This window comes from Hemitrygon akajei, chromosome 2, assembly GCF_048418815.1.
Source record: "Hemitrygon akajei chromosome 2, sHemAka1.3, whole genome shotgun sequence".
Lineage (NCBI taxonomy): Eukaryota > Metazoa > Chordata > Chondrichthyes > Myliobatiformes > Dasyatidae > Hemitrygon > Hemitrygon akajei.
Window position 1 is genome coordinate 76,508,318 of NC_133125.1, and position 15,218 is coordinate 76,523,535.

At 44.6% G+C, this 15,218-nt stretch overlaps 1 protein-coding gene across 1 annotated transcript in view; it reads left to right on the forward strand.

Annotated features, from left to right (window-relative positions):
• The first annotated feature begins 9,380 nt into the window (after positions 1-9,380).
• LOC140714245 (uncharacterized) overlaps positions 9,381-15,218 on the forward strand; it is a 34,390-nt gene continuing 28,552 nt past the window's right edge. Inside the window, exon 1 of the transcript XR_012095851.1 lies at positions 9,381-9,411. The gene's annotated coding sequence lies outside the window, so the exon portion shown is untranslated. The remainder of the gene's footprint in view (positions 9,412-15,218) is intronic.

Here is a 15,218-nt window from a genome sequence, read left to right on the forward strand (position 1 = left end):
CCTAAATCTCTCTGCAAGCTTTGAAAACCTACTTCATTATCCACAACACCACCTACCTTAGTATCATCTGCATACCTACTAATCCAATTTACCACCCCATCATCCAGATCATTAATGAATATGACAAGCAACATTGAACCCAGTACAGATCCCTGAGGCACACCACTAGTCACCGGCCTCCAACCTGACAAACAATTATCCACCACTACTTTCTAGCATCTCCCATCCAGCCACTGTGGAATCCATTTTACTACTTCAATATTAATACCTAAAGATTGAACCTTCCTAACTAACCTTCTGTGCGGAACCTTGTCAAAGGCCTTACTGAAGTCCATATAGACAACATTCACTGCTTTACCCTCGTCAACTTTCCTCGCAACCTCTTCAAAAAATTCAATAAGATTTGTCAAACATGACCTTCCACGCACAAATGCATGTTGACTGTTCCCAATCAGACCCTGTCTATCCAGATAATTATATATACCATCTCTAAGAATACTTTCCATTAATTTACCCACCACTGAGGTCAAACTGACAGGCCTATGATTGCTAGGTTTACTCTTAGAAGCCTTTTTAAACAATGGAACCACATGAGCAATATGCCAATCCTCCAGCACCAAACCCATTTCTACTGACATTTGAAATATTTCTCTCAGAGCCCCTGCTATTTCTACACTAACTTCCCTCAAGGTCCTAGGGAATATCCTGCCGGTTCCCGGAAATTTATCCACTTCTATATTTAAAAGTGCCAGTACTTCCTCCTCTTTAATTGTCATAATTTCCATAATTTCCCTACTTGTTCCCCTTACCTTACACAATTCAATATCCTTCTCCTTATTGAATACCAAAGAAAAGAAATTATTCAAAATCTCCCCCATCTCTTTTGGCTCTACACATAGCTGTCCACTCTGATTCTCTAAGGTACCAATTTTATTGCTCACTATCCTTTTGCTATTAATATAACTGTAGAAACCCTTCGGATTTATTTTCACCTTACTTGCCAAAGCAACCTTGTATCTTCTTTTACCTTTTCTAATTTCTTTCTTAAGATTCTTCTTACATTCTTTATATTCCTCAAGCACCTCATTTACTCCATGCTGCCTATATTTATTGTAGATATCTCTCTTTTTCCTAACCAAGTTTTCAATATCCCTTGAAAACCATGGCTCTCTCAAACTTTTAACCTTTCCTTTCAACCTACAGAAACATAAAGATTCTGTACCCTCAAAATTTCACCTTTAAATGACTTCCATTTCTCTATTACATTCTTCCCATAAAACAAATTGTCCCAATCCACACTTTCTCAATCCGTTCACATCTCCTCAAAGTTAGCCTTTCTCCAATGTAAGGTCTCAACCCTGGGTCCAAACTTATCCTTCTCCATAATTATATTGAAACTAATGGCATTGTGATCACTGGACCCGAAGTTCTCCCCAACACATACCTCCATCACCTGAGTGATTTCATTCCCTAAAAGAAGATCTCTAGTCGGTGCCTCTATGTATTGCTGCAAAAAACTATCCTGCACACGTTTTACAAACTCCAAACCATCCATCCCTTTTACAGTATGGGCTTCCCAGCCTATGTGTGGGAAATTAAAATCTCCCACAATCACAACCCTGAGCTTACTACAAATATCTGCTATCTCCTTGCAAATTTGCTCCTCCAATTCTCTCTCCCCATTAGGTGGTCTATTATACACCCCTATAAGTGTTACTACACCTTTCCCATTCCTCAGTTCCACCCAAATAGCCTCCCTAGACGAGCCTTGTAATCTATCCTGCCAGAGCACCGCTGTAATATTTTCTCTGACAAGCAACACAACTCCTCCCCCTCTTGTCCCTCCGATTCTATCACACCTGAAGCAACGAAATCCAGGAATATTTTGTTGCCAATCACACCCCTCCTGCAATTATGTTTCACTAATAGCTACAGCATCATATTTCCAGGTATCAATCCATGCTCTAAGCTCATCCACCTTTTTACAATGCTCCTAGCATTAAAATTAATACATTTAAGAAATTATCCACCTCTTCCTCTCTGTTTATTTCTAACAGTACAAAGAGCTTTACTGTATTCTTTTTCTTCCTTCTCCCATACATCTGTTCCTACACTCTGGTTCCCCTCCCCCCTCGTATCTAGTTTAAATCCACTGGAGCTTCTCTAGCAAACCTACCTGCAAGAATATTTGTCCCCCAAATATGGTCCACTAAATCTCACTGGAAGGGAGTTGGTAATGAGGGGGAACAGCTTTAAAACCCTTTCTCCCGCACAATATCTCTGCTCCCTCGTTCTTCTGTTATACCTGTATGAGACTGCTGTAAATTCTGTTTCGCAACGTCACAAGCCTTGTTAAGTTTGTCGCTGAATTCCAAAACATAACTAAGCAGGCTCATACTCACATTCTGATCTGACCATTGTTCTCTGGGTAGGTGTCAAAGGTGACCCAATGTGCTTAGCTCTCAACTCTTTAACTATGCCCTGGAATGTTTTCGAAGTAACGTTACTACCCTGGTCAGGTTGGATATCTTCAGGTAGACCTACCAGTGTAAAAAAATTTATAAGGGCTTGTACCACAGTCTTGCAAGAGTTCACAGCATCCTTTCTTAAATTAGGCCAGTAGAATTCCTTCATAATCTGTTTACTTCCTTCCTCACTCCAAAGAGTCCACCTAAAGACATACCTTGAGCCATTTTTAAAATCTCAGCCCTGTAAACTTTTGGGACCACAACTTGATGTTCAATGGCCCAATCCTCACTTGCAAGCACAGTAGGTGGTCCCCACTTCCTCAGTAACACTCCATTCTTAAGATAATATTCTACTGACTCTCTCTGAACCTCCTCTCCTGTGACAGCCGTCTCCTTTAATGCAGCAATTTCAGAATCTTGACTTTGTTCCGCTATAAATTAATCCCTGGACTAGGACAAACCTTTCTTATCCTCCTGACTATCTAAATCCTAATGTAACATGGAGGTGTGACAGGGACGTGGCAGGAAAACTAAGCCAAGTGCAGGACTCCGACGCGGATGCAGGATCTGAAGGCAGAATCTCCATAGCGAGTGTAGAATCAGGACCAGGCTGAGTCAGGACCTGGGAGACTTGGTTTACGAAGAGATATGGGGTTGAAGACTTGGAGCAAGGTTCCTCTCTCTCTCTCTGAGAATCGACCAACAATCTGGCAAGGGCTGACCAGAGCTGTCAAAGTCTTATCTTCTGGTGGCTAATGGAAACCAGGTGCTGGTGATTGAGAGGATTTGGGAAAGATTGGGAATCAAGTGTGGGGATTAAGGACCGATTAGGGAGGAAAGGGAAAAGGTGGGGAATGCCAGCCAGAACCATGACAGTACCCCTTCCTCAAGGGGAGCCTCCCGGCGACTTTCCCGGCATGTCGGGATGGTCTCGATAAAAGTCCTGGATGAGGGAAGGGTCCAAGATAAAGGAGCGGGGAACCCAGGAACGCTCCTCTGGACCATACCCTTCCCAATCCACCTAGTAATTTCAAGATTGTCCATTTTATTCCTTATGCTGTGTGCATTCAAATACAACACTCTCCATCCAGTATTTGTTGCTTTCTGTTTTAATTGCACCACGACTCTGTTGCCCTGTAACTCATGCCACTGGCTTTGATTAAGCTTTATCTCCTGCCTGTTCTTTCTCTAATCTCTGTTGCATGCTACCTTTGATTTATTTCTGTTTCCCCCTTCCTCAGCTCAATCACTCCAGTTCCCAACCCCCTGCCAAATTCGTTTAAACCCTCACTAACAGTTTTATTAAATGTACCCTCTAGGATATTGGACCCCTTTGGGTTCAGGTGTAACCCATCCTTCTTGTACCAGTCATACCTCCCCCAGCAAAGGCCCCAGTGATCCAGGAATCTGAAGCCTTGCTCCCTACAAAAGTCTCTCAGCCACACATTAATACGCCTGATCATGCTATTCTTTCATTGCTAGCACATGGCACAGGCAGCAATCCTGAGATTACTACGCCAGACTTCCACAGTGGTCTGTGTTGGCAACGTTTCTTTTTATGTTCTATGTCAATGCATCGAATGACAGTATTGATGGCCCTGTGGCCAAATTTACCAATGAAGTTGAATATTGAAGGGCTCGGATAGAGAGGTCGTGGAGGTCTATAGTATTGGGTTATCAGAATGCCATGAATACAACTTAAATACACAAACGATAGGCTTGCTCTGTGGCTTAAGTTTCTAAATTGGAGAATGACGCTTTATTCACAAAATCCTCTTAGCCCATAGTGACTGTGCACTGCTCCCAGCAATGGAACCCGCCACTGCAGCCCCACAGTGTACTATGTACTGATCGCAAAGCTACGAAATCGCATGTGAATAACCTCCCTTCGCCCAACACTCTTTCTGTGACACCAGTAGACTGGGACATCTCACAGAAATAGATGCCACATTTCTGTCCGGAGTGAGCAAAGAGTTTTATTCAATCATCCCAGCTGCTCATCGCACCCAGGCTATAACCCTGGTCACTGAGCATCGGAGGATTCCATTCTCCTGATGTTAGCCTTAAACTAGACTGGTGTTTAATATAGTGTATCTGTGAAAGATAAATCAGTTCTGTATCAAATCCTGTGTCGCAGGTATTTGCTGCCTCTGCTAAACTCACAATATACATTAGGCCCATCTGGTTTCTGTTCCATATCAGTATTTTAAAATCTATCCCTGCCGTTCACCTCTCAGACTCCCTGTGATGACAGGTTGCGACTAGTCACCACTCCATGGGAGAAGAGATTTCCCTTGAATTCCATAGAATCATAGAAAGCTAGAGCACATTACAGGCCCTTTGGCCCACAATGATGTGCCGACCATATAACCTACTCTAGAAACTGCATTGAATTAACCTATCGCATAGTCCTCTACTTTTCTAAGGTCCATGTACCTATCTAAGAGTCTCTTAAAAGACCCTACTTTATCTGCCTCTACCACCGTCACTGGCAGATACCCACACTCTCTGTGTAAAAAAATACCTCTGACATCTCCCTTGAAGCACCATAAAGCTATGTTCCCTCGTGTTAGCCATCTCAGCCCTTGGAAAAAGCCTCGGGATACCCAGATGATCAATGTACCTCATCATCCTGCCGACCATCAAAGCCTGCCTCCCATATAACCCCCCACCTTAAATTCCTCCATATACCTGTCTATTAGTCTCTTAAACTTCACTAGTGTATCTGCCTCCACCACTGACTCAAGCATCATGCATCAACCAATCTCTGAGTGAAAAACCTCCCTCTAATATCCCCCTTGAACTTCCATCCCCTTACCTTAAAGCCATGTCCTCTTGTACTGAGCAGTGGTGCCCTGGGGAAGAGGGGCTGGCTGTCCACTCTGTCTATTCCTCTTAATATCTTGTACACCTCTATCATGTCTCCTCTCATCCTCCTTCTCTCCAAAGAGTAAAGCCCTAGCTCCCTTAATCTCTGATCATAATCCATACTCTCTAAACCAGGTAGCATCCTGGTAAATCTCCTCTGTACCCTTTCCAATGCTTTCACATCCTTCCTATAGTGAGGCGACCAGAACTGGACACAGTACTCTAAGTGTAGCCTAACCAGAGTTTTACAGAGCTGCATCATTACATCACGTCTCTTAAACTCTATCCCTCGATTTATGAAAGCGAACATCACATAGGCTTTCTTAACTACCCTGTCCACCTGTGAGGCAACTTTCAGGGATCCTTGGACATGTACCCCCAGATCCCTCTGCTCCTCCACACTAACAAGTATCCTGGCATTTACTTTGTACTCTGCCTTGGAGTTTGTCCTTCCAAAGTGTATCACCTCACACTTCTCCGGGTTGAACTCCATCTGCCATTTCCCAGCCCACTTCTGCATCCTATCAATGTCTCTCTGCAATCTTCGACAATCCTCTATACAATCTACAACACCACCAACCTTTGTGTCATCTGCAAACTTGCCAACCCACCCTTCTACCCCCACATCCAGGTCGTTAATAAAAATCACAAAATGTAGAGGTCCCAGAACAGATCCTTGTGAGACACCACTAATCACAACCTTCCAATCTGAATGTACTCCCTCCACCATGAACCTCTGCCTTCTGCAGGCAAGCCAATTCTGAATCCACCTGGCCAAACTTCCCTGGATCCCATGCCTTCGGACTTTCTGAATAAGCCTACCAAGTGGTACCTTGTAAAATGCCTTACTAAAATTCATGTAGATCACATCCACTGCACTACCCTCATCTATATGCCTGGTCACCTCCTCAAAGAACTCTATCAGGCTTGTTAGACACGTTCTGCCCTTCACAAAGCCATGCTGACTGTCCCTGATCAGACCATGATTCTCTAAATGCCCATAGATCCTATGTATAAGAATCTTTTCCAACAGCTTTCCCACCACAGACATAAGGCTCACTGGTCTATAATTACCTGGACTATCCCTACTACCTTTTTTTGAACAAGGGGACAACGTTCGCCTCCCTCCAACCCTCCGGTACCATTCCCGTGGACAACGAGGACATAAAGATCCTAACCAGAGGCTCAGCAATCTCTTCCCTCACCTCATGGAGCAGCCTGGGAATATTCCGTCAGGCCCCAGGGACATATCCGTCCTAATGTATTTTAACAACACCAACACCTCCTCTCCCTTAATATCAACATGCTCCAGAACATCAACTTCACTCATATTGTCCTCACCGTCATCAAGTTCCCTCTCATTGGTGAATACCGAAGAGAAGTATTCATTGAGGACCTCGCTCACTTCCACAGCCTCCAGGCACATCTTCCCACTTTTACCTCTAATCGGTCCTACCTTCACTCCTGTCATCCTTTTGTTCTTCACATAATTGAAGAATACCTTGGGGTTTTCCTTTACCCTACTCACCAAGGTCTTCTCATGCCCCCTTCTTGCTCTTCTCAGCCCCTTCTTAAGTTCCTTTCTTGCTACCCTATATTCCTCAATAGACCCATCTGATCCTTGCTTCCTAAACCTAATGTATGCTGCCTTCTTCCAGCTGACTAGATTTTCCACCTCACTTGTCACCCATGGTTCCTTCACCCTACCATTTTTTATCTTCCTCACCGGGACAAATTTATCCCTAACATCCTGCAAGAGATCCTTAAACATTGACCACATGTCCATAGTACATTTCCCTGCAAAAACATCATCCCAATTCACACCTGCAAGTTCTAGCCTTATAGCCTCATAATTTGCCCTTTCCCAATTAAAAATTTTCCTGTCCTGTCTGATTCTATCCTTTTCCATGATAATGCTAAAGGTCAGAAAGCGTGATCGCTGTCCCCCCTGATGCTCACCCACTGACAGATCTGTGACCTGACCCGGTTCGTTACCTAATACTAGATCTAGTATGGCATTCCCCCTCGTCGGCTTGTCAACATACAGTGACAGGAATCCATCCTGAACACACTTAACAAACTCTGCCCCATCTAAACCCTTGGAACTAATCAAGTGCCAATCAATATTAGGGAAGTTAAAGTCACCCATGATAACAACCCTGTTATTTTTGCACCTTTCCAAAATCTGCCTCCCAATCTGCTCCTCATTATCTCTGCTGCTACCAGGGGGCCTATAGAATACCCCCAGTAGAGTAACTGCTCACTTCCTGTCCTGACTTCCACCCATACTGACTCAGAAGAGGATCCTGCTACATTACACACCCTTTCTGTAGCTGTAATAGTATCCCTGACCAGTAATGCCACCCCTCCTCCTCTTCCCCCCCCCCCCTCTATCCCTTTTAAAGCACTGAAATCCAGGAATATTGAGAATCCATTCCTGCCCTGGTGCCAGCCAAGTCTCCGTAATGGCCACTACATCATAAATCCATGTATGTATCCAAGCTCTCAGTTTATCACCTTTGTTCCTGATGCTTCTTGCATTGAAGTACACACACTTTAGCCCTTCTACCTTACTACCTTTACACCCTTTACTCTGCTTCTCTTTCCTCAAAGCCTCTCTATATGTTAGATCTGGCTTTACTCCATGCAGTTCTTTCACTGCTCTATTGCTCCGGGTCCCATCCCCCTTGCAAATTAGTTTAAACCCTCCCGAACCATGCTAGCAAACCTACCTGCAAGGATATTGCTCCCCCTCGAGTTCAGGTGCAACCCATCCAATCTGTACAGGTCCCACCTTCCCCAGAAGAGATCCCAATGATCCAAAAATCTAAAACCCTGCCCCCTGCACCAACTCCTCAGCCACGCATTCAACTGCCATCTCCTCCAATTCTTACCATCACTATCACGTAGCACTGGCAGCAATCCTGAGAATGCCACCCTTGAGGTCCTGTTCTTCAGCCTTCTGCCTATTTCCTGAAACTCACACTTCAGGACCTCATCCCTCTTCCTACCTATATCGTTGGTACCAACATGTATCACGACTTCTTGTTGCTTTCTCTCTCGGACCAGGATGTCATGCACATCCCGGACCCTGGCACCCAAGAGGCAACAAACCATGCGGGTGTCCTTCTCACGTCCGCAAAATCTCCTGTCTGCTCCCCTGACTATTGAGTCTCCAATGACGATAACTCTCCTCTTCTCCATCCCATCCTTCTTTATACACCTGCATAAATTTCCTGCATGATTTTCTCCAGGCTAAATAACAGGATGTGGTTTTGCCGTGGCTCCTTCCCTGCTCTTTTCAACATTTTGGATCATTTTCACTGATTTCAAAAGACTGTGCCTCAGACAGCTAGGTTGTTGCAATGCGCCTCTAAAGTCTGACAGCAGACTAGTGAGTGAATCTTCAATGGAGTAGAGTCAGAAACCAAAGAGTTGCCAGCATGAGTCAGGACTTCAGAAAGAGATGAGGCCTAGAGTTTACGAGGAGGAGGAAGAATCAGACCAGCAGGATGTGGCTACAAATGAAAGATCAGAAACATTTGGAAACCGATTGATTGAAAAAAAGTGGTTAGTTTCTGCAAAATACTGGATGAAATTAGCAGATCTGTCAGCAAATGTGGAGAGGAGTAAATAGACAACGTTTAGGCCAAGCTCCTTCAGAATGCCTAGACTGTGTACTCCTCTGCTTAGTTGTTGCCAGCATTTCGTGTGAGTGCGTCTCTGTATTTCTAGCAACTGCAGAATCTTTTGTGTTTCATATCTGCATTTGTAAGAGGATTGTACTGTACTTTGTCATTAGACACACAGAATGCCTGTTGATATTGAGTATATTGTTTATGGGAGCCGCTTTCTGCGTTAAAACAGCCGCTGAGTTTTCTATACACACAAAAAAAACTGATGTATGAACAAGGAACCGGTGCTTGCAGAAACTTTTAAAGGCACAATCAAGCCCAGTGTTAAAATTTTCACCGTCTCTGCAGCTCCGATCAAATGCGCAGGCGTCGGGGTTGCTGCAGTCGCCTAATATCGCGCATGCGCGCAGTACACAACCGGCCACGGAGGATCGGACCAGGTAAGAGAACATCTTCGGGTGCTGGTTTCATACCGACTACGTGACAATTCCTGTGGCATCCAGACACAGCAGCCCGCAATCCCGGGACAGTCCTGCTCTCCACCCTCTTTCACTCAGCCCCACGATCCGTACACGGGCCCCGGGGAGCTTCCGGCTGATGAGGGAATAGGAGCCGATGGATCTCTCAGACAGAGCTGAGCTCCAGCTATCTAAATGCAAGGATTAGGAACTCGGAGAAAGGGAACAAAATCTTTTACATCACCAGTTGAGAAAATCTGCAGATGCAGGAAATCCAAGGAACAAAATGCTGGAGGAACTCAGCATTAGTACTCTTTTACATAGATGCTGCCTGGCCTGCTGAGTTCCTCCAGCATTCTGTGTGTGTTGCTTGTTCTACCTCCTCTTGTTCTGGACTTTTCTACTCGTGAGCACATGTTTTGACCCATTCTGTCTGGGTACATAATGATATCAAACACCTTTGTCCTGGGCAACAAGTAGCTTTCACATCACAAATGTGCCAGACTCCAATGAGACAGACTACTGCCCTTCCCTTCATATTCATTGGCATTGCCATCAATGAGTTCACCACTGTCGGTCACCTGGGGGAGGGTCCAGGGGAAACATTTATGTACAATACAGAAATTGGTGTTACCTGTGTGTATTGTGGTGATGCAAAAGTTGCTGGAGAATTTGCAAGTGGGAAGAAGTGGAGTGATATTTGGAAATCTGACTTTTTAAAGCATCACTTAGCAAGCAAATCACGTATGGACAGTGTTTAAAAGTTCTGGCGAGAAAATCCTCCATTACCCCCTACAGGCCTGCTACATAGGCTGTGTGAGAGTGCAGATGAACTCAATCAAACCCAAAGGAGATCAAAGTTCTTATCAACAGTGATTTGCTAACTGTTAAAATGAATACCTCTCCATATAAAATTCACTGTGCACATGTTGTCGCTGGGTAAACAATTGCACAGCACAAGATTTTTGTGCACACTAGTCATTACAAATTAGAGAGGACATTGGTGGGAAGGTGGAGAGGCCTCCAGTGTCCCTGATGCCCTCACCTACAAGATGTGCATCCAGCTACAGCTTGTAACCCTACACTTTACGGAGTTGGAACTTGAAATGGATGCACGGAAACGGATCATCCAGGAGTTGGAGGGGGTGATAGATATGACATGAAAAGAGGTGAGTTGCACCCAAGGTGCAGGATACAGGAAACTAGGTGAGAGTCAGGAAGGGGAATGAGTTTAAATAGCCATCGCAGAGTACTCTTCTCTCTCTCTCTCTCTCTCTCTCTCTCTCTCTCTCTCTCTCTCTCTCTCTCTCTCTCTGCCCATCACTCTGCCTGTTCTCCATCTCCCTCTGGTGCTTCCCCTCCCCTCCTTTCTTTCTCCCAAGGCCTCCCATCCCATGATCCTTTCCCTTCTCCAGCACTGTATCACTTTCGCCAATCACCTTTCCAGCTCTTAGCTTCATCCCACCCCCTCTGGTCTTCTATCATTTCGCATTTCCCCCTCCCCCCACTACTTTCAAATCTCTTACTATCTTTCCTTTCAGTTAGTCCTGACAAAGGGTCTCGGCCCGAAACGTCGACAGTGATCCTCCTTATAGATGCTGCCTGGCCTGCTGTGTTCCACCAGCATTTTGTGTGTGTTGCAGAGTACTCTTGTTGCTATTCTGCACAAAAGCAGGTGGACCACTTTAGAAACTTTTGGGAGGATTACCTGGCAGAGGAAAGTCAAAGGTGTGATAGGGGATTTGTTACTTAGGGCAACAGAACAGGAAGGGGGCTAATATCCTAGTGGTAAGGCTTGCTAGAGCTAGTGTGTGGGGGAGTGGGTGATGTGGTTAAAATAAGGTGTAGGGGGAATGGGAGACAGAATGACAGAACAGATAGTGGAGAGGGTGAATTGAATTAAAGTGACTTTATTACATGCATCCTTTATTTGCATGAGGAGTAGAAATCTTTACGTTATGTCTCCATCTAAATGTGCAATGTGTAATTTATAGTAAAGGAAAGGCACGTCATATCCGGAGTTTCTCTGGTTAGTGGACGATTTCTCTCCATGTGCCTCTGACATAGTGGGGAACCACATACAAGGCAAGTTACAGCAGTGGTTTGCCATTGCTTTCTACCGGGTGAGTTTCTGAATGGAGAGCGTGCAGGGGAGCTGGCTGGATTCGACCTGGGACCTTTCATCCCGAAGTCCGGTGCTGATGCCACTATGCCAACAGCCAGCTTATGGTAATTTATAATAAATAGTTTGTTCATAGGACAGTCAATAAGTTAGTCAGTTAATCAGTCTGAAGGCCTGGTAGAAGATGATGTCCCCGGAGCCTGTTCATCCTTTGCTGTGGTCCTGTTTCCCGGATGGTAGCAGCAGGAACAGTTTGTGGTTGTGGTGACTCGGATCCCCAATGATCCTTTGGACCCTTTTTACACACCTGTCTCTGTAAGTGTCCTGAATAGTGGGAAGTTCACATCTACAGATGCGCTGGGCTGTCCACACTACTCCCTACAGTGTTCTGCGATTAAGGGAAGTACAGTTCCCATACCAGGTAGTGATGCGGCCAGTCAGGATGCTCTCAACTGTGTCCCTGTAGAAAGTTATTAGGATTTGGGGCCCCATCCCAAACGTCTTCAACCATCTGAGGCGAAAGAGGTGCTGCTGTGCTCTTTTCACAACACAGCCGGTATGTACAGACCGTGTGCAATTCTCAGTGACGTTCATGCCGAGGAACTTAAAGCTGTTCACCCTCTCAACCCCAGATCCATTGATGTCAATATGGGTTAGCCTGTCTCCATTCCTCTTATTGTCCACAATCAGCTCCTTTGATTTTATGACAGTGAGGGAGAGTTTGTTTTCTTGACACCAGTTGTTCAGACCTCAGGTAGAGTCAGCAATCAAATGGTTAAGCATGATGCGATGAATGTGCTTAGCTGTGTATATCACAATGCAAGAAGCATTGTAGGACAGCTAGATGAGCTCAGAACAGGGAATTATGATATTGTAGCCATTATTGGGATTTGGTTGCACCCAACAATCTGAGGGATTTAGAGAAACAAATTTCAAGTCAAGTCAAGTCACTTTTTATGGTCATTTCGACCATAACTGCTGGTACAGTACACAGTAAAAATGAGACTACGTTTTTCAGGACAATGGTGCTACATGAAACAATACAAAAACTACACTGAACTACGTAAAACAACACAAAAACTACACTAGACTACAGAACTAGCCAGAACTGCATAAAGTCCACAAAACAGTGCAGGCATTACAATAAATAATAAACAAGACAATAAGCACAGTAGAGGGCAGTAAGTTGGTGTCAGTCCAGACTCTGGGTATTGCAGAGATTGATAGCTTGGGGGAAGAAACTGTTACATAGTCTGAGTGCCTTTTTCCCAGATGGCAGGAGGGAGAAGAGTTTGTATGAGGGGTGTGTGGGGTCCTTCAGAATGCTGTTTGCTTTACGGGTGCAGTGTGTGGTGTCAATGTCTGTAATGGCGGGAAGAGAGACCCCGATGATCTTCTTAGCCGACCTCACTATCCACTGCAGGGTCTTGCAATCCGAGGTGGTGCAATTTCCATACCAGGCAGTAATGCAGTTGCTCAGGATGCTCTCAATACAACCTCTGTAGAATGTGGTGAGGATGGGGGGTGGGAGATGGACTTTTCTCAGCCTTTGCCAAAAGTAGAGAGATCATAGACCATGCCAAGAAACAAAGGTTGATACAGTAAGTGATTTTAACTTTTCATATATTCTTTATGGTGGCGCAGTGGCATCAGCACTGCACTTTGGGGTGAGAGGTCTGAAGTTCGAGTCCAGCCGGCACACTTGCATGCTCTCCATCAGTACTGGGTTACATAGTTGGTGATCCCTTTAAAATAAAACTCATCTGGCAGAATGCAATTGCAAACCACTGCTGGAACTTGCCACGTACATGATTTCCCAATATGTCAGAGCAGCATGGAGGGAAATAGTCCACTAATTGGTAATTCCAGATGCAGTCTTTGTCATCCATCATCCATATTGACTGGGACTCCCATACTGTAAAAGGACAAGATGGGGTAAAGTTTGTCAAATGTGCCCTTAATCACTACGTAGAATTCCTGACGTAAGTGTGCAAAAAGCTGTTAGGAAATGATCCAGGACTGGTGACAGAAATTAGTGATCATAATGCCATGAGATTTAAAGTAAATATGGAAAAAGAGAGGTCTGGACCCTGGGTTGAGATTCTAAATTGGAGAAAGGTTAATTTTGATGGTATCAGAAAGGATCTGACAAGTGTGGTTGGGGACAGGCTGTTTTCTGGCAAAGGAGTACTTGGCAAGTGGGAGGCCATCAGAAGTGAAATTTTGAGGGTGTAGAATTTGTATCTGCTTGCCAAAATAAAAGTTCAAAGGTAACTGGTGCAGGGTACCTCGGTTTTCAAGAAATATTGAGGCCCTGGATATTTAGTTCCTCTAAATGCCTCAGACTGTTGGGTATGACCAAGACTCATTAATGACTACAACTTCATAATTCCACACCCTGAGCTCATCTGACTGTTTTTTAGTCGTCTTCTGTTGGTTTCTAAAAGCTTCCCAATAGTTTTTGCTCTTTTGTTTGCCCTCTCTTTCACTTTTATGTTGGCTTTGGCTTCTCATTTCAGTCACGGTTGTGCCCTCCTGCCTTTTCAATGCTTCCACTTCTTTGGGATGTATCGATCACTCAGCTTCCGACTTGCTCCCAGAAACTCCAGCCATTGCTGCTCCGTTGTCACTCCTACCTTGACCCTTCCAATCAAGTTTGGCCAGCTTCTTTGTCGTAGAAACATGGAAAAGTTCAGTATGGAAACAGGTTATTGGACCCATCTAGTCAATGCTGAAAAAACATTTAAGCTGACTAATGCAACTACCTGCACCGGGACCATCGCCCTCCATACCCCTACCTTCCAGGCTCTCATCCAAACATTAAATGGTGAAACCAAGCTCATATTCACCACTTGTATTGGCATCTAATTCCACACTCTCACGGCCTTTTCAGTAATGAGCTTTGCCAAATATTCCCATTAAATGTTCACCTTCCCCGCTTACCCATGACCTCTGGTCGTCATCCCACCCAATCTCAGTGGGAAGAACTGCTTGCATTTACCCTATCTATACCCTCATAATTTTGTATACTTATAACAAATCCCCAAAGCAATGCGAAATTTCCTTGTTTATGTTTAGGTGTATAAGCTGATGAAGGACATTGATCGTGTGAATAGCCAGAGGTTTTTTCCCAGGGCTGAAATAGCTGACACGAGGGAGCATAGTTTTAAGCTGCTTGTAAATAGATACTGAAGGGATGTCAGGGGTAAGCTTTTTACACAGAGAGTGGTGGGTGCATGGAAGGCACTGCCGGCTACATGTGTGAGAGTGTTTCAGTCACTGTGGGGCCAGGATCCCATGCAGTTCAGTGGGAACAGGGAATAATACCAATGGAGAGAGACACACTGAGCCAGGTCACAGATTGGAGATGGCAGAAATGCCCCATTCTTATAGAAACAGGATGAGCATCAGAGAGTTTGATGGTCATTCCAGATACCAGCACTGTGCCCAGTTAGAAGATGATTTCTCTCTCCAACTTGGGTTGAACTTCACTGTAACAGTGTGCTGTCAGATCACACCTTGATAGATCAAGTGATCTCATCTGAAATGTTGTCCTACACCCACAGATAGATTTTGTAAATCTTTTTACAGGTTAAAAATGACACGGATTTTGACTATGGAAATCTCGAACACTTTGAGATTTGAAGATTTGTTGTCTCTGTTCAGA